General features: G+C 46.8%; 1 long non-coding RNA gene across 1 annotated transcript in view; it reads left to right on the top strand.

Annotated features, from left to right (window-relative positions):
- The window catches only part of LOC123758699 (uncharacterized), a 279,984-nt gene that overhangs the window by 231,209 nt on the left and 28,677 nt on the right, over window positions 1-20,098 (top strand). The window lies entirely within an intron of this gene.

The following is a 20,098-nucleotide window of genomic DNA, read 5'->3' as shown; positions in this document are numbered from 1 at the left end:
GCAAACCACTCACACTCAAAGTTGGAAATTTAACGAGATTTGATAAAGTTAAAATTATGATATTCACCTAAAGTCCCTAAGTTACATCCTATATACTACACTGGCAAATGGTAAGTCATTTAGACATGGACAATACATCAGAGATATCACACGTTATCTTATGAACTCCCAGCGCCTTTCACCAGCTGAGGACTCATTGCCTCTACCCGGCCTCGTGATTACCTGTAGACTGGTTCCAGTCACTTACCAGACATCTTGAAAACGTCACATTCGACATTCTATGGGAATTTCTGATTAAAAACTGTTTGCCAAGAGCTTATCCCAACTATCTCGTAACTAATGGCTTAGGCAAAAACTCTTATGTCTTGTTAATAATATTACAGTCTATAGGAATTTTTCTTTTAAAGTTGTTTGACAACACTCTTAAGTAACGGAGGGCGAGGTCAACCACCCGACCTCTTACTCATCTCAAGGAAGGAAAGGAGAATTAGAAAGAGTGAGGAGAGAGAGAGAGAGAGAGAGAGAGACAGAGACAGACAGACAGACAGAATTAGAGGCAAACACAGAGATAGGCAGAGAGAGACAAGTAGAGACGTAGATCTTGAGGTTATCTAGAGATGATTTCGGGGCTTTAGTGTCCCCTCGGCCCGGTCCTTGACCAGGCCTCCACCCCCAGGAAGCAGCCCGTGACAGCTGACTAAGACTCAGGTACCTATTTTACTGCTAGGTAACAGGGGCATAGGGTGAAAGAAACTTTGCCCATTGTTTCTCGCCGGCGCCTGGGATCGAACCCAGGACCACAAGATCACAAGTCCAGCGTGCTGTCCGCTCGGCCGACCGGCTCAGAAGAGACAGAATCGACGCGAGCACCACCAAGTACCCTATCTTGTAAAATATATTTACGAATGAGACTGCTTTTAGAAAATAGAAAGGAAGTAACAACTTGGCAAGAGGAAAGTGAGTATATTAGTAAAGGGAGAGAGATAGATAGATAGATAGATAGATATGTGAGGATAAGGAGAGAGGTAGGAAGGCAAGTACAAGAAGCAGGAGAGCCTGGGAGTGGCCCAGTAACTACCTGTTAGACGCGCGCCAAGGGTCAGTGTACGCACTCAATGTCACCCACTGTCTGTTTGCCTGCCTGCCTGTCTGCTTGCTTGCCTGCGTCCCTGCCTGCCTGCGTCCCTGCTTGCTTGCCTGCCTACTTGCCAGCCTGCGTCCCTGCCTGCCTGCTTGCTTGCTTGCTTCCCTGCGTCCCTGCCTGCCTGCGTCCCTGCCTGCGTCCCTGCTTGCTTGCCTGCCTGCGTCCCTGCCTGCCTGCTTGCTTCCCTGCGTCCCTGCCTGCGTCCCTTCCTGCCTGCTTGCTTGCTTGCCTGCGTCCCTGCCTGCCTGCTTGTCTGCCTGCCTGCCTCCCTGCCTGCCTGCCTCCCTGCCTGCCTGCCTGCCTGCCTCCCTGCCTGCTTGCCTGCCTGCCTGCCTGCCTGCCTCCATGCCTGCTTGCCTGCCTGCCTGCCTGCCTCCCTCCCTCCCTCCCTCCCTGCCTGCCTGCCTGCCTGCCTGCCTGCCTGCCTGCCTGCCTGCCTGCCTGCCTGCCTGCCTGCCTGCCTGCCTGCCTCCCTGCCTGCCTCCCTGCCTGCCTGCTTGTCTGCCTGCCTGCCTGCCTGCACGTTTATCTAATCCTCGTCAACTCCACAGACCAGCGGTGCCATTCTCGTCACAAACAACTTGAGAAATCACTGACTCTGACAATTATACTTACACGGTAAACCTCCCCCTCTCTCACCCTCTCTCACAATCTCTCACCCCTCCCCTCTCTCTCTCCCTCTCTCATAATCTCTCACCCCCTCCCCTCTCTCTCCCTCTCTCACCCCACCCCTCCCCTCTCTCTCTCCCTCTCTCATAATCTCTCACCCCCTCCCCTCTCTCTCCCTCTCTCACCCCTCCCCTCTCTCTCCCTCTCTCACCCCTCCCCTCCCCTCTCTCTCCCCCTCTCTCATAATCTCTCACCCCCTCCCCTCTCTCACCCCTTCCTCGCCAATCTGAGTGATTCTTTTTCCACTTATTTTCCTCCATGCATGCCATTGCGGTCATACTGGGGGTAAGATTTTTTTTAAGAGATGGACGTGCTTGTCTGGCAACCCTGCCGTCTGTTCCCTGCCTTAGGGGAATTTTCCAAGCACACAAGTTGAGACTATTTCGGACGCGTTGGTTTGTGGGTTCCCCGCTCCTGCTTGCTGGCTTGTCTTGATTGTTTTTTTCCTTGCTCTCTTGATTGCTTGAATGAGTTATTGCTTGATTGGTTGAATGAGTTGCTGTTTTATTGCTTGTGGGCTTGTTTTTCTTGGCTTTCTTGATTGCTTGTTTTTGTTGACTTGCTTTCTGCTTTGTTTGCTTGTTTCCTAACTTGATTGGTTGCGTACTTGATTGCCTTCTGAAATACGTGATTGATTTATTACTTGATTGCTTTCTTGCTTACATCTTCTTTGATTCTTATGATGCAAATATTTTATGAAAGTGTGTGTGTGTGTATTTTATATATATATATATATATATATATATATATATATATATATATATATATATATATATATATATATATATATATATATGGGTACCACCTCTAGTGCAAGTGTAGGGACCCATAGCCTCGAAGAAGAAAATATAGAGTACTCAGAGAAGACCTTGTGGATCCTCACTGAACACTTTAATATTTTCTTCTCTGCACATCTTCAAGGTTCTTGAAGGCGTGTAGGTTCAAGTGGTTCACATTCGAAGACAATATGTTCAACACATGTACTCAGTAGCACCCTGCTAGCATGTTCAAAGGTTTGATGTGAACAGCACTTAGCTTTGCATCTGGTGAGCCGAAGTTCTTGTCCCAACCAGGGGGAACAAAAGACAAGAACCTCCTGAGACAAGAACCTCCGCCAGCCTGAGATTCTGAGGTGGCTGCAGGTGACGAATCTCCCAATCCTGAACAATCAGTGGCCAATCTGTGAACAAGATCTCGGTCAAAAACTCCACACGTCATGATTGAGTGTCCAGTCATTAAGAGCCTTCAGAGCTGCCGGCATGAGGCGCATCAGGCTCGCTCGCTGATGAGTAATCCTGCAGGCAGGATTAATCATCACTGGGCCTCATCAGGTCCATGATGATGATTGATCTCATGAGATCCTCATGGATTGCCATTCGTTCAGATTGTCGTCCCAGTAGAGTTTTGTCCTTCGTTCTCGACTCTCAATCTTTGAACCCGGGTTCGACTCCCATTAGGGAGAGAAATGGTTGGGCATGTTTCCTTTCACCTAATGGGCCTGTTCACCTAGCAGTACAGAGGTTCCCTCCCCCCCCCCCCCCGGGAGTTTGGCAACTGTTGTGGGATTGCGTCCTGGGAAGGGTCAGTTGTTCCACCTTGAGAGAGGACCACATACATATTACAGGCTTCCTGTCCCCCCACCCCCTCCTCACACAGGTCTACTGGCCTATATATTCAGTGTATCTTCTCCATTTTAATGCAGAGTTTTTTTGTTTTAATGTGTTCAGTCTCATCGCTTTCAGTATCTAGTTTTATTTTTATTTTTCAATAACTTCTCAAGGGTTGGACAACCCTTCGCACTCCACACAATTAGAGGAAGTTTGAGAGCACTCCGTGGGACCAAAGAATTAATTTTGATACCAAAACTTATTATTATTCTCTGGTAATTATCAGACACTAAAATACGGCGCGTCGATCCCGTAGACTTTATCAGACTCTGCTTATCGGCCAAATACTCGGGTCTAATAGGAAAGAAATTACTGATTCCCAACGACCTGAAAGTACTATTATAAAAAGCTATGATTTGTTCAGATCTGAAACCTATATCTATGGGCAACACAAAAGGTCCACCAGACTGTGCGACACAGTGGTTGCCAGGATCAGGTTGGGTTACCGTTACCTGTGACAGGTGGCTGCAGGTGACGGATCTCCCAATCCTGAGCACTCCAGGTGCAAACTCTGTGAGCAGGAACTGCGGCATGATCTCCCGCACTACATCACCGAATGCCCAGTTATTAGACCTTTCAGACCCGCCGGCATGAGGTACCTGGAGCTTTGCAATTACTTTATTAACTCTCGTGTTCTTGAAGATATCCTCATATTGCACCCAAAATTTGCCAGTGCAGGCTACTGTATGACTAAGAAAGCTGCTCGATGGGAATTTTTAGCATTACGAAGCTAGTTCTTGACACACACTGTACTCTAGGGGCAGTTGCAAAAATGCAGATGTACCTAAATATATTACTTAAAACAAAAATCGATTTTTCGCCGCAAATTCTTCGCGGTTTCAGCCCACAAATGTTTAGCGCAGTTATTTTCGCTGATACGACCGCCTTTGAGTTCTCTAGATAGTCTCAGAGTCGTAATGATCTGAGGCCAGATTCACGAAGCAGTTACGCAAGCACTTACGAACGTGTACAGCTTTCCTCAATCTTTGACGGCTTTGGTTACATTTATTAAATAGTTTACAAGCATGAAAACTTTCGAATCAAATGTTGTTACTGTTGTAAACAGCCTCCTGGTGCTTCGGAGCTCATTAACTGTTTAATAATTGTAAATAAAGCCGCCAAAGATTGAGAAAAGATGGATAGGTTCGTAAGTGCTTACGTAACTGCTTCGTGAATCTGGCCCCTGAAGTCATACTGTACTCCATATTCCTGTATCACTTTAGCACGCAACCTCCAGGCTAGACTTGTAGTCCCCTTCCAATGGGCAACTCCTAATCAGCGTCATCAACGGTGATTCAACATCAAACCAACGCCAATCTTGAATAACATGGTTAATGCCTGGATCACTATTTTTGTCATAATGGGGGGTTAAGAGGGGCCTTTATTTGGAGGTATATTTGACTAGTTTTGCTCTCTCGTCTTCTCTTGGAGCCCAGCAAAATTAACCACGAAATTACAACCAAAGCCTAATCCTAGATTACAACCTAATCTACCCGTTCAGGTAGATTAGGAGAGATAGCTTGTCTATTACGCTTTTAATTACGCCAATCCACGGCATTTTTACCCCTGGGGGAAATAGAGAACGGAATGAGGAGTCGCCTTTAGTGAACAAGCAGAGAATATGAACATATGAACAACATGCACTCTGCAATGTCACCTAACTGAACGACTCTGATTAGGCCCCAAAAAATTTATGTTAATTTTGTTTGTCAATGATAATTACTTATTCCAGGACCACTGAGACATATACTGCCTTTCCTGTTAGCTTCTCGTGCTTTTGTTTCAGTCCATGTTCTCTGCCACTCCTGGGGGAAATAGTATCATAAACTGATTCTAAATTAACATATAGGTCAGAATGGGAGGGTCCAGTAGCGTTATATTTATTATTTTGATATCGTATTTGGGTATATCTGTATTTGTGCAGCTTCCTTGGACTATATGAAGGGTTGAATGTGTTTTCACCTGTGCATGTGTGAATGTGTATTCACCATTCATGTTGCATTCACCCAGTTGTGCTTACGGGGGGTTGAGCTCTGGCTTTTTCGACCCGACTCTCAACTGTTAATCAACTTTTCTTTTTTTCACACACACACACACACACACACACACACACACACACACACACACACACACACACACACACACACACACACACACACACACACACATATCCCCCCCCCATCAGGAAGTAGCCCGTCACAGCTGTCTAACTCCCAGGTACCTGTTTGCTGCTTGGTAACAGGGGCATCAGGATGAAAGAAACTCTGTTCATTTGTTTCCGCCGTAACCGGGGAATCTATCCCGCGGTCCATAGGATTACGAATCCTAAGCGCTGTCAACTCAGCTACCAGGCCCCCCCCCCTGGTAGCTGACCTATAATACAGGCCCAGACCTATATGTGTGTAATTACCTAAGTGTAGTTACAGGATGAGAGCTACGCTCGTGGTGTCCCGTCTTCCCAACACTGTCATATAACGCTTTGAAACTACTGACGTGTGTGTGTGTGTGTGTGTGTGTGTGTGTGTGTGTGTGTGTGTGTGTGTGTGTGTCTGTGTGTGTGTGTGTGTGTGTGTGTGTGTGTCTGTGTGTGTGTGTGTGTGTGTGTGTGTGTGAGTGTGTGTGTGTGTGTGTGTGTGTCGAGAGAGAGAGAGAGAGCGAGCTTTGTGGGTGGTTGAGACGTTGGTGGTGGAGGTCAATGTGGTGATTGTCCTCAAGACACTACTCACGTTAAATTACAACAGGTTCTACTGTTACTGAAGTGTCTAGACACTCTCGGCTGCTCCCGTTGTTGCTAGCGGGACCACCTCTGTTGCTCCTGGTGGCGGTGATGGTGGTGATAGTGGTAGTGGCTTTTGGCGGGAAAAAGTGCTGCTGGTAGTGAGTGTCCTGCTGGTGTAAGGTAGTTGTGGTGGTTGTGGTTGGTGGGGGCAAGGCGGCGCACACATCAATGAAGGATCGTCAGTAGCCAATATTATGCCCCCCCAACCACAACCCCCCCCCCCCCCACCACAACCACAAACCCTCCCCCCCCCCCTTATGTCTGAAGTGACGCGCCACCTGTCAGTAGTTCCCCGCGCCACCAAATTGCGTTTTCTGGAGGAGGTAGCGCGCGGCCGAACAAAGACACGCTGACGGTGGGAAGACACAGACCTATAATGCTCCACCCTTGATCTCGCTCCCCGCAGTTTTCCCTGAGGAAATTGGCGACTGAAACCCCTTTAGAAGGAGCAAGTGTTGATCCCCGACGCTCTCACGGGTCCTGAAAGCGGGTTCTACGCCGGTTTATTCAGACTCCTGAAGGAGGAGGCGAGAGTGAAGCATCCTACGGGCAAGGGGAACACTCAGTAGGTATAGTGTGAAGGGCTGCGTAAGGGGGCTTCTTTAGAGGCACCGAGGAAGAAGGATTGATACGGGGGAAAAAAAATTAAGATTTTCGTAAGTTCTCAGGAATACTTCTCAGAGTTATTACTCGGCCATCAGTCTTCCCGCAACCTCATACCTCCCTCTCCCCCTTCTACCCCCTTTACCCCCCTTAAACCACCACTTAAACAACCCCAATATCCTTCGCCCCCCCCCCCTCCCTTCTCCCTACCCTCCCCCCTCCCACCACTACCCCTACCCCTCGCTTACACCACCGGAAACAGGAGTCTGTGGCATTCGGAGCTGTAAGTGTTGCGCGCGTTCACTGTTCAATCAGAAAAGGTTAATGGTTGTTAACTGCTGATATACTGATCGTGCGTAAGTTAATGTGATGTATGCTACAGCATCTCTCTCTCTCTCTCTCTCTCTCTCTCTCTCTCTCTCTCTCTCTCTCTCTCTCTCTCTCTCTCTCTCTCTCTCTCTCTCTCTCTCTCTCTCTCTGTTGTAAAAGCAAATTTCAAGGGACTAATACTAAAACTCCAAGTATTATCTTCATTCAAATCAATACGATATCTTAAAATGCCGAATAAAACAATAATTCCCAGATACAAATCGATAACCCCCCCCCAAAAAAAAAAAATCCTCTAAACCACTATAATTGGTCCTCAACACCGTCGATAACCTCGTACCGCTGTCGATCATCAGCCTCCGCCAGCGTAGTACAGTAATTTGCATTTACCATTAAACTTGTTTCCCGAGTCACCTTGTTGTGTAATTCGCAGCCGGGGGTTCGTTAGTGATTTATGGTATCTGGTCTTCCTGGAGGAGGGTCGAACAGGGTGATTACAGGCCGTAAAGGAGAGTGTTGGATCATAGACATTAACGATGGTAAAGGTTGATTCTGGTGGTTATTATGGGAGCTCCAGAGATGGAATTGGATGCTGTCTTTTTTTCTTATTTTCTTTTGGTCACTCTTAAGAGGCTTGAGCATGTGTGTGTGTGTGTATACTCATCTAGTTCACCTAGTTGTGCTTGCGGGGGGGGGGGGGTTGAGGTTTGGCTCTTTGGTCCCGTCTTTCAACTGTCAATCAACTGATGTACAGGTTCCTGAGCCTATTGGGGTCTGTCGTATCTACATTTGAAACTGGGTATGGAGTCAGCCTCCATCACTTGCCCCTTGTGAATGTCCCTTTGTGTGTGTGTGTGTGTGTGTGTGTGTGTGTGTGTGTGTGTGTGTGTGTGTGTGTGTGAGTGTGAGTGTGTGTGTGTGTGCTACAGCATCGTCCTGCTCATATTTGACTCTAGAAGCTGGAACTGCTGAATGTATTTATTTCTTATTCATATTTTCTGGAACAAGAGGAGTAGAAACTTCACGATAAGTGTAGCCATAGTAGGCACAGAGTGGAGAGTAAACTGTTTACCAGAACATACGTGTAGCCCGTTGTCTATAGAGTTTACTTATAATAGTTTCCCTTGTCGGGGTCTCAGGTTTCCCAATGGTGATTTCCATCTCGTTTCTCTTTCCCATCAAGATGGAGTATACGGTTGACCTTTCAATCTCCAGCGAGTATGTTCCTGTTGTGAGCTGTAGACAGCTTTCTGCGCCTCCTCCAGGCCTAGTTTTTTGGTGCTCAGCAGCCTCCAGTCATCGAGAGTCGAACCCTGGGTGGTCAGAGGGCTTGTTCTCATGCTGCCAGTCAGGAATGCACTTGTGGCGGAGTTGCCCGTCTTACAGGCATTTAATTGGCTGTTCACCTCATCCTGGTTGAAGGTTTTCCATTTAACAGACGAGGAGTCACAATAACGTGGCTGAAATATGTTGACCAAACCACACACTAGAAAGTGAAGGAAAGACGACGTTTCGGTCCGTCCTGGACCATTCGAAAGTGGATTTTGACTTTAAATCGCCAAAAATTAACTTTAGAATGGTCCAGGACGGACCGAAACGTCGCCGTCCCTTCACTTTCTAGTGTGTGGTTTGGTCAACGTATTCCATTTAGTTCTGGCAGTAGTTCCCATCAGAGAACACACACACACACACACACACACACACACACATGGTTATGGAATGCATTAGGGGGTGATGTGGTGGAGGCTCACTCCATACACAGTTTCAAGTGTAGATATGACAGAGCCCGATAGGCTCAGGAATCTGTACACCTGTTGATTGACGGTTGAGAGGCGGGACCAAAGAGCCAGAGCTCAACCCCCGCAAACACAACTAGGTGAGTACAACTAGGTGAGTACACACACACACACACACACACACACACACACACACACACACACACACACACACACACACACACACACACACACACACACACACACACACACTCACCAGTTCCTCTCATCTGACAGTTATAGACCGTGTGAGGTGATCATATTTTTTTCCCGATGTGTGTAGTGAAGACAGTCTTTTGTGATGTGATGAGCCGAGGTATTCCAGTGACGTGAAGTTACGCCTGCTGGAAGGTCAGTTACGACTCGATGATGAGATTGACAGATATTAACAAAGGGAAGATCACACAATTTTCCAGGTCGTGAATTGCAAAGAATTTTCTTGGCGTTCCACTGTGTGATATAGTGGTTATCAACAAGTCTTACATGGTGATGTTGCAATGACTTGATTGTCAATCAGGAAGCTGATTGGCTAAGCACCCTGCTATTGAAGTCTGTGTTAGCACAACATAATGTCATTTGATCTGATTTTCATGTGTCTCATAACATTATGAACATGTACAAGTGGGTTCTTTGAGGATTTAATGTGCACTAGATGCTTGTCAGAATACTTGACTGGAATATCTCTGTTTAGTAATCTTAGATCAAGAACTGGAAATAGCATGAGTCTAGGAAGTTCAAAGCAACTACAGCACATTTACCAGGATTGAACGTGAGGCTGTATTCCTTCATATACTTCTTAATTATATGAAAATGCCCGTCGAAGTACTTTTTACATAGCAACTTTGATGTATGCCAATAGAATTAGATTGTCAACATTGGCACCATTGAGACATATTTTCTAAGAGGCAGCGCCAGTGATTCTTGAGAATACGGCCAAATATTGCAAATACTTAAAAAAATTAGAAATGTCCAAATATTCCTAAATTCTATGATAATGGATTGAGGCAGCAAATCATAAAGGACTGAAAATCATTAAATAGTTACCCCACTTTTCAATGAGAACTTTTCAGGTGACATTCTTCCATTTTACAGCTAATTTGCATACCTGATAAATTATTCGCTTTGTCGAGGACAGGAAGCCTTTAGGCTTACACCGAGGACCCCCCCTACCCCCCCTACACCCCCTCTACCCCCCCCTACACCCTCCTACACCCCCCTACACCCCCTCTACTCCCCCCCTCTACCCCCCCCATCCACAAAGGTCGAACTACTGACCTTTCCCCAGGATGTGACCCTACAATAGTTACCTAACTCCCAGGTACATATTTACTGCTAGGTGAATAGAGGCATTAGATGAAAGCAAGCTTCCCCCTCCCCCAACCCCCCCCCCCCCCAACCGCCGCTTCTGTCTCGCCCGAGAATCGAACCCGGTGGTAAGTCGAGAACGAAATCAATTGCTTCTGCCTAGCAATTCTGTGAAAACTTTGGTGTGTTTATCTTTATCAAATGGTTTGGAAGGATAACAAAAAAAAAAGAGAAAGAACAGAGAGCTGTTGACTGTTGTGCGCACATAGACTTCTGTTGGGAAATCTACAAGAAAAAATCTACCTCCCACAGCCTACGTCCCACAGCCTACGTCCCACAGCCTACCTCCCACAGCCTTCCTCCCACAGCCTACCTCCCACAGCCTACCTCCCACAGCCTACCACCCACAGCCTACCTCCCACAGCCTACCACCCACAGCCTACCTCCCACAGCCTACCTCCCACAGCCTACCTCCCACAGCCTACCTCCCACAGCCTACCTCCCACAGCCTACCACCCACAGCCTACCTCCCACAGCCTACCTCCCACAGCCTACCTCCCACAGCCTACCTCCCACAGCCTACCTCCCACAGCCTACCTCCCACAGCCTACCACCCACAGCCTACCACCCACAGCCTACCTCCCACAGCCTACCTCCCACAGCCTACCACCCACAGCCTACCACCCACAGCCTACCTCCCACAGCCTACCTCCCACAGCCTACCACCCACAGCTTACCATCCCACAGCCTACCTCCCACAGCCTACCACCCACAGCCTACCTCCCACAGCCTACCTCCCACAGCCTACCTCCCACAGCCTATACACCATCTTCCTTCACCCTCTCCTAGCCCAGTACCTCCGAGTCGACCCAAGCTCTACAGTGTACCCGCTCTGGTATACACCTCTTGATGAATATAGCTAATACACCTCTATAGCTAAACACGGCTTAGTGATACCTCGAGATATATTGTGTATCTTTTCCTCATTTGCATATACAGTGGCCCTTTGGCCTAGTCCCACTATAAACAGATGTTTTTATCTACGGTGTGTGTAGAAGCTTATTTTGACAGTGTGGTCATCTAGATCATATGGGAGCTTTGGTAATTATTGAGTTTGATTGCTTGTTCGTCATTGAGAATGTAAACAGACTTCGTAATTCACACCGTTTAAGTCAGCATTACCTACACCTCCATCTCCCATGGGATAGGTATGGGGTGTATAATAATATAAGAGTATATTATGTATATCGCATCAGCATTAACATCGTTGGTGACGCACTAGACACACACTAGAAGGTGAAGGGACGACGACGTTTCGGTCCTTCCTGGACCATTCTCAAGTCGATTGTCCTGTTGTTCCTTGCCCAACTTGGTCTCTCATCTGGTCTGAATAAGTGGGTCCAGTGGATGTTGAATTGCCTCTTGTGTTGTGTGCTACAAGGCATTGTCTGCAATAGAGGCAACGGACGGTCTGGCAGAGGGATTTCCGGTGTTCGTTTTATGGGTCCTGTTTTCCCAGTTGAGAATCAACCCGTCCTCAGACCATGTTCATTCCATCCAGCGGTCGGCCCCCAAAGACGCAGACATCAATTTTAACAATTTGTTCATTCAAAATAGGAATTTTCTCAAATATAAATTAATATTGTTATAGATTAGCGTATTGTGCATATTTAGGCACTGATTACGTTAAGTGTTTAGGTTCTGTTGTCGATTATTTGTATTTGTAGTACGTGGGTGAAGCATTTACAGCGTTGTGGTTCGAACAAATTTCGTCAGCGAAGCACTTGTTCCGGAAGTGTTCGAACGTCAGCAGTTGTGAGTCGTGTATAAACCGCTTTTCATTCATAAACAGTAGGGGGGCGGGGGTTGGCGGGTGCATGGAATGGACTTTGACATACGTTTATGAGGACGGGCTGCAACACAGATACCCAATAAACATATACTGATCGACTGGGACACATTATGAGGAGAAAACGCTGAACTATTGAGACAATTATCGTCCACTATTAGACTATTGTCTAATAGTGGTTTTTCTTCTCTTATCCGTCGCGGTTTTTCTCCTTATCCGTCGTGGTTTTCTCCTCTTTTTCGTCGTGGGTTTCTCCTCTTATCGATCGTGGTTTTCTCCTCTTATCGATCGTGGTTTTCTCCTCTTATCCATCGTGGTTTTCTCCTCTTATCCATCGTGGTTTTCTCCTCTATCGTGGTTTTCTCCTCTTATCCATCGTGGTTTTCTCCTCTTATCCTATTCTTCTATCTCCTCCTCTTCCTAATCACCCAGCTTCTCCTTACCCCCTTCCTCGTTATTACGACCCCTTTTCTATCATTATGTCCTCTCATGACTACTTCCTTTCCCACCTTGCGTATATATACGCCAGGTGTATCTGGGAGAGAGGGTTCCCACTCGCCTCTCATCTTGCGTTCATCCCAGAGGATGTCCTGTTGCGTTAGTCCTTGTTTCCGACTGGCGTTAGCCGTCGGCGTAATATTCTTGTTACCTGCCCCCCATTCCCCTCCCATTATCCCCCTTTCCCCTACCATTATCCCCCTTTCCCACCTCCTCCCCCTTCCTTTTCCATCATCTCCCATTACATTATCATTATTTTCTATACTCGTCACCCTGAAGATATATCATCCTTTTCTTTCCCTTCTTTCCCCTTTCCTTCTCTTCTCGTCCCTATCTTAGATGATTGGTGTACCCATTTCCACCATCGCCATGCCAATCACCCCCCATTACCTTGGCTTCCTTTTCCCTCGTCAGCCCATTGCCTTAAATCACTGTATATATATCATCATTTCACTCTTCCTATAACTACCCCCATTCCGTTCTTTATCGCCCCCCATCACATCAAAGACCCCCATAATACCCCCCATACCCATATCACCCCATCACCACTGACCCCCCCCCCATCATCGTATAATAAGAATTCATGCAAATGGTGACATGAATTCCTCATTTGACCGGATTGAAGGCTACATGTAGACTGTCTATTTTGTGATTATCTTGAGATGATTTCGGGGCTTACTGTCCCCGCGGCCCGGTTCTCGATCAGGCCTCCAACCAACAGGAAGCAGCGCGTAGCAGCTGTCTAACTCCCAGGTATCTATTTACTGCTAGGTAACAGGGGGGGGGTATCAGGGTGAAAGAATCTCTGCCCATCTGTTTCCGCCGGCGGCCGGGATCGAACAGGGACCCTGGGATTACGAGTCTCAAGCGCTGTCCATTCAGCCACGGCCCCCGTAGGTGTGTGTGTGTGTGTGTGTGTGTGTGTGTGTGTGTGTGTGTGTGTGTGTGTGTGTGTGTGTGTGTGTGTGTACGCGTGCGTGCGTACGCGAAGATAATTCCCCCCCCCCCCACACACACACACACAACTATAATTCTGGGAGAACCCCAGAGGCTCCGGGAAGCCGTGGCCCCCACCCAGAGAAGTGCTTATGATAGTGTGTAGTGAACACGTTCCCCTTTGGTCTTGATACGCACAGTGTCGGGTACCTCACCTAGTCCGGAATATACCAGGTTGAAGCGGCGGTTGAAATAAACACAGATATTCCGGAAAGAGAGAGAGAGAGAGAGAGAGAGAGAGAGAGAGAGAGAGAGAGAGAGAGAGAGAGAGAGAGAGAGGAATATAGCCACCCACACCTGCCTCCAGCCATCTCCCAGGAGCTCCGCTTTTCACACAGAACAATTGCTTCTGTATTTAACGCCTCTTCCACCCTCTTCCTCTTCCTCCAGGCTCCCACGGGATGATCGCCAGACCCTCCCCCCCGCCCCCCTCTCCTAATTAAACATATTGAAGGAGCTGATGATTTTGTGGAATTGTAAAAATAACAAAAACAATTATTTTAGTCTTATTTATATATATATATATATATATATATATATATATATATATATATATATATATATATAATATATATATATATATATATATATATATATATATATATATATAATATATATTCCTGACGAATATAGGAATTCTATTACTATATTCGCCGGGTACTGCGTAGTCCTTGGCAGTGAGTTAAGCGAGCACCGCTACTCTCCTACGGAAGTGCTGACCCTTGACCCTGACCTCTGACGTGTGGTACCTGCCGACGTGAGACCCCTTACACCTGCCGGAGGGAGGGGGCCAGGGCCACTTGTCGAGGAGGGCCCCTTGGACCACTCTCGAGGGGCCCCTTGGACCACTCTCGAGGGGCCCCTTGGACCACTCTCGAGGGGCCCCTTGGACCACTCTCTAAGGGAAGGAGGTCCCCCATTCCTGTCATCTAGTCACGCCCCCTACAGGAGTCATCTGTTTGGCCACGCCCTCCCTCTCACACCCTCGTAACCACGCCCACATTCACGCCCACACACACATTCCTCTCCTCCCCCCTTCAACCATGTCTCCTCTAGCCAGCAACTTCCCTCGATTTACCACTACGTTAAAAAAAATGTTACTTTGAATGTGTTCCTCAGAGGTTTCGCAGATTACAATCTCTACTTTTATCCTTCACTTTAGGTAAGTGTCACCTGTTGTGACAATAGTTTCAGCTGTGTTGGTGCCTCAGCGTTTCCCCTTGTTGGTTCTGTAACATGGCTGTTGTTTGTTGTTTAAGATTTGCTACTTGGAACGAAAAGTTCCAAGTAGCACGGGCTATGGTGAGCCCGTCTGTAACATGGCGTGATGGGAAGTTTACGTTTGCTGTCTCTACTAACTTTTACAGCCACGTCTTTTCCCAATCTTGTGGCGCTCTTGCTGCCCCATCAGTATATATATATATATATATATATATATATATATATATATATATATATATATATATATATATATACTCACCTGGTTGTGCTTGCGGGAGGGTTGTGCTTTGGCTCTTTGGTCCCGCCTCTCAACTGGTGTACAGGTTCCTGAGCCTCCTGGGCTGTGGATGAAGTCACAAGGTAATTATAATATACATTATTATTTGATGCAAGTTAAGGAGAATCTTATTTCAGAAAATTAATAGAAAGTTGTTGTATATTTTGTTTATAGGCAGTAATCACGTGCAGTGTTTTTGCCGTTTGAGCTTTATTCCTCATGTTTTTTGCATGACATTTTTATCATCGTGTTTCATATTTTCCGTTGAAACTTTACCACTGATAAAGTCCCTGAAATTAGTTGTTCCGTGCGCAAGTATTTCCTCAAATCTCCATTTTATATTTGACCTAAATGGCATTTCTCCTCTGCCCCTGTTCATACACTCTTCTTCGCAAAAGGGCCGTAAATCCTATTTTCTCAGATATATCTGATCTTTCTCTGTCCATCTAATCATCTGTCTGTCTGTCTAGGTTGGGGGGTATACCAGGCGGTGACAATGATAGTGTATCTGTCATCTGCGCCCCTCTTAATATCAACGTTTTGAAACTTTATGAGCATTTCCTGCCCACCTAACCTATCAGAGGACCCTTAACTTACTGTTGTTGAAAAAAAAATTCCAAATTTATTTTCATTTTTTTTTCATTTTCAAATTACGTCCATTTTCGACTATACGGGCAAACGGCCAAAAGCGACGTTATTTTAAAGAGGACAGGTTGTGATATCCGCGTCCCCATTCGTTCCCATCTCCCTGTTTCGTTCCTTCTATGTCCACCCTATTTTCTCCCTCTCCTCCATCACCACCCCCCTATTTTACACGTCCTCGTCTGTCGTACAAGTGTTAAGAGACCTGATGCATTACATTGCATGCTGAGCGCGGCGGGAAATTAATCTTGAAAGAAGGTTGTGGAAGAGGGCTTGTGCAGGAAGTACTTTTCCTGGGCCATATTGCACCTTTTGTGCCCTCTGTGACCCCTCGTGTGGGGGGGGGGGGGTGCTCAGGTGCGTTGACACTGACGCTTGGAGGGGGGGAGAGGGGGGATCTTTGCTCCCCCCTTCCCCACCACCACCCTCTCTGTCTGTACCCTATCAAACCGTTTTCTTCCTTTGATTCTCACACGACATTCCTCTCTGTCTCTGCTTTTCCCGGCGGTAGTGCGGCTCGGGCCGTCGGGTCGAGGTATGCAGGAAAAAATCCCAGCCGTGGCGAAGAACGATTTGGCAATGTTACCCTTCAGCTCACATGTGTGTGTGTGTGTTCGAGGAGCAGTAACTCGGGTTCCTGGCAGTTATAGCCGGCTGTTATGGGCTGCATCCTGTAAAAAAAGTTTCAGTAGTTTGACTAGTAGGTATAACTTAGTGTGTATGACAAACATGTATCATATACACATGACAAACCGCAGTGTCATTGACAAGAAATCAGTGCAAAGGTCTGGAGAAAATGACAGTCAAGATGAGCATAACTCAATTCCTGGCAAAGATACAAACTTTGTAACTAAAGGATTTAATTATATGATATTTTGTCGTGCTTGACAAACTTGAATGTTTTTATGGGGCAGGTTACGAAAATAAGACTGAGAAAGAAAACTTGATTAAACACTTTTCCAAGACTTTAAAAAAAAATATGATATACTGCCCTTGGTGAAAGGCTGGTGAACAAGGAGGAGAAGCAACAGAGAAGAAACTAGGAAAGAAGCAAAAAGCAAGAGAAGAAACTGGGAAGACTCCGAATGCATGATAGAACTGATGAGTTGGCGAAGACTTTTTCTCGTAAAGAGGGAATTGATTACCATCTTGGACTGCCTTTGAGCAGCCTGAGGGCAGCAATATTCCGGGAACATCAACTAAATTTCGTCGACTTGAGGCAAAGTGAAATTCACACCAGTTGCTCCATCTGTCATCATTCTATTATGCAGGAAGTACCGCACGTCTATGGGTCATCCAATAAGGTTAGCACACTTCTAGATGTTACCACTGCTAGGCTTAGGCTCGGCTACAAGTACCTCTGGGAGTTTGTAACATCTGCTGATGTAGATTTGACTAAATGTAAACTCTGTCAGCAGAACTATTCGCATACTTTGCGTCATTATATAATGGAATGTGAAAAAATCGCGGAATTTAGAGATATCACCATCAATGGACTCCAAGAAATGTGTAAGTACTTCATTCATAATGATGTGCTGCCCGAAATCTTAGCGAAATATCCAAAATTTGCTTACAGTAAGTAATGCATGCACATGACTGTAAAGCTGCCGCCCAGTTGGGTGGGTGTGGAGCACATGACTGTAAAGCTGCCGCCCAGTTGGGTGGGTGTGGAGCACATGACTGTAAAGCTGCCGCCCAGTTGGGTGGGTTTGGAGCACATGACTGTAAAACTGCCGCCCAGTTGGGTGGGTGTGGAGCAAGGCTAGTAACTGTGTGACTCATCATAGATGTAAAGTGCCTTGTATAGTGACTGTTGTGAGCCTCTTGTTGAATCACTTGTGATACAAAAGATTATTGATGTGTGTATTTGTGTAGGTGATTAAATATGTATGTGTATATGTATATGTATATATATATGTACATGTATGTATATGTGTACATGTATATATAACACTAATAATTGTGTAACTAGCGTCAAAATTGTTTATTTGCTTAGCTAAACGAACTAGAGGGTTCAGTTCCTGAACCGATTATGTGCCTCTGTAATCCTTTACACCACCGCCCACGGGATGGGTATGGGGGAGCATAATAAAAAAAGAAATTGAATTGAATTAGCTATAGCCCCCTCATCCTCCTTCCCCTCACTCCCCCATCGTCCCCTCCCTCACCCCCATCGTCCCCTCCCTTTCCCCTCATGCCAAGCTCAAACAAGACTTCTGAACCCTTTCTAATAACACCAACACGCCTCCAAGACCCATCAAGGCCTCTGGGTGTCGGACACGACATAAGGGAAGCGAGGCTCGCTGAGTCTAAGGCAGTCGCCCCAAGACTTCCCTAAGTCTTTAAGACGTCTGCCAGGCGAGGAGAGGGTGTATATATATAAGGCTTAAGGGGGCTGTCAGGGCCTGGTGTTACTCGACGCTGATAACGGCAGTGGGTGATGAAGAGGTACAGACAGAAGGGCCGTGATTGGTACCCTGGGTGTTAGTCATTTGTAAAAAAGACACGAATTTACACTTAACGTTGTGTGTGTGTGTGGGTGTCTGTGTGTGTGTGGGTGGGTGGGTGTGTGTGTGTGGGTGTGTGGGTGTGTGTGGGTGGGTGTGTGTGTGTGTGTGTGTTCTGTTAACTCGTTTAGTTGTTTCTCGCCTAGTTGTGCTTGTAAGGGGGGGGGGGTTGAGCTTCGGCTCTTTGGTCCCGCCTCTCAACTGTCAGTCAACTGGTATATATATAGGTTTCTGACCCCTATCGAGTGTGTGGTATCTGCCTCCGCCACATCACCGGTTAGTGCATTCCATTTGTTAGCTACTCTGACACTGAACACATTCTTACTGATGTCTCTGTACCATCTGGGATCTGGGGGACTTATAGTTACCACCTGTGTCCCCTCTTGTGCGTGAACCACCTGATTGATTGTCAGTGATTGTTTGTGTGTTTGGGATTGTTAGTCTGGGTCTGTGTATGTCCGTCTGGGGGCTGCGGATATCGTAAGATTGCGAAAAGGCACTGTTCGTAATCTTGCAGTGTCTTGAGCTGCCATGATCACCAGTTTTGATCTGTGTAATATCCCATATTAGAAAAATATATTATGCACCCCCATACCCATCCCGTATTGGTTACAGAGGCAGATATTGGGTTCAGGGACTGAACCCCATTGTTCAGTTAGCTAAGCAGGTAACAAGCTTGTGAAACTAGTTACTCGATTTGAATGCACATGTGAACAGTCTTTGTCACATCAAACGTGGTTCAATAAGTGACCTACAGCAGTCTCTATACAAGGCAGTTTACATCTGAGGTCAGTCAGTCATACAGTTACTCGCCAAACCCAATCAACTGGACGACCACTTTACAGTCACGTGTATACATTACCTACACTAAGTCAACTTTGGATACTTGGCTAAGAGTTCTGGCAGTACAGAATGATGAATGAGGTACTCACACTGTTCTTGAACACCATTGATGGAGTGTTCTCTGAATTCTGCGGATTTTCACTTTCGTCTGCATAGCGACGCAAAGTATAGGAATAGTTCTGCTGTCAGAGTTTACACTTAGTCAAGTATACATCAGCTGGTGGTGCAAACTCCTAGAAGTACTAGTAGCCGAGCCCAAACCCATCGGCAGTAACGTTTAGAAATCTGGTAACCTTACCTTGAGGTGGTTACCTTGAGGTGCTTCCGGGGCTTAGCGTCCCCCCGGCCCGGTCGTCGACCAGGCCTCCTGGTTGCTGGACTGATCAACCAGACCTTACTGGCAAAAAGGAAATAAAACACACTTTAACGTAAAAAAAAGAGTGTATTCTCTCTCTCTCTCTCTCTCTCTCTCTCTCTCTCTCTCTCTCTCTCTCTCTCTCTCTCTCTCTCTCTCTTCTCACTTTGCTATAGCAGCCCGGCTGCTCGAAGCTATATAAGAATCACATCTCGAGAGAGGAGAGGGAACAAGAGGAGTATCACAACAACCTTCTGAATCAGAATCTGGCTTGCATAGAAGGAATTAGTCATTGACTCCCCCCCTCCCCTCCGCCCTCCCCTCCCCCTTCCCCCCTCCCCCTTCCCCCCTCCCCCTTCCCCCCTCCCCTACCCCCTCCCCTACCCCCTCCCCTACCCCCTCCCCTCCCCTACCCCCTCCCCTCCCCTCCCCCCTCCCCTCCCCTCCCCCCTCCCCTCCCCCCTCCCTGGAAAACCATAATTCCAGGCATTGACACACACACACACACACACACACACACACACACACACACACACACACACACACACACACCTCCGATGCTCCCTGCGGTGGAGCACAAGGTCCCAACCACCACAACCAACAGTATCAGAGGGAATAATAACCCAGCTGAAGGTTACCAA

This window comes from Procambarus clarkii, chromosome 31 (genome assembly GCF_040958095.1).
Source record: "Procambarus clarkii isolate CNS0578487 chromosome 31, FALCON_Pclarkii_2.0, whole genome shotgun sequence".
In the NCBI taxonomy this organism is placed as follows: Eukaryota; Metazoa; Arthropoda; class Malacostraca; order Decapoda; family Cambaridae; genus Procambarus; species Procambarus clarkii.
This window is presented reverse-complemented; position numbering and strand designations above follow the sequence as displayed.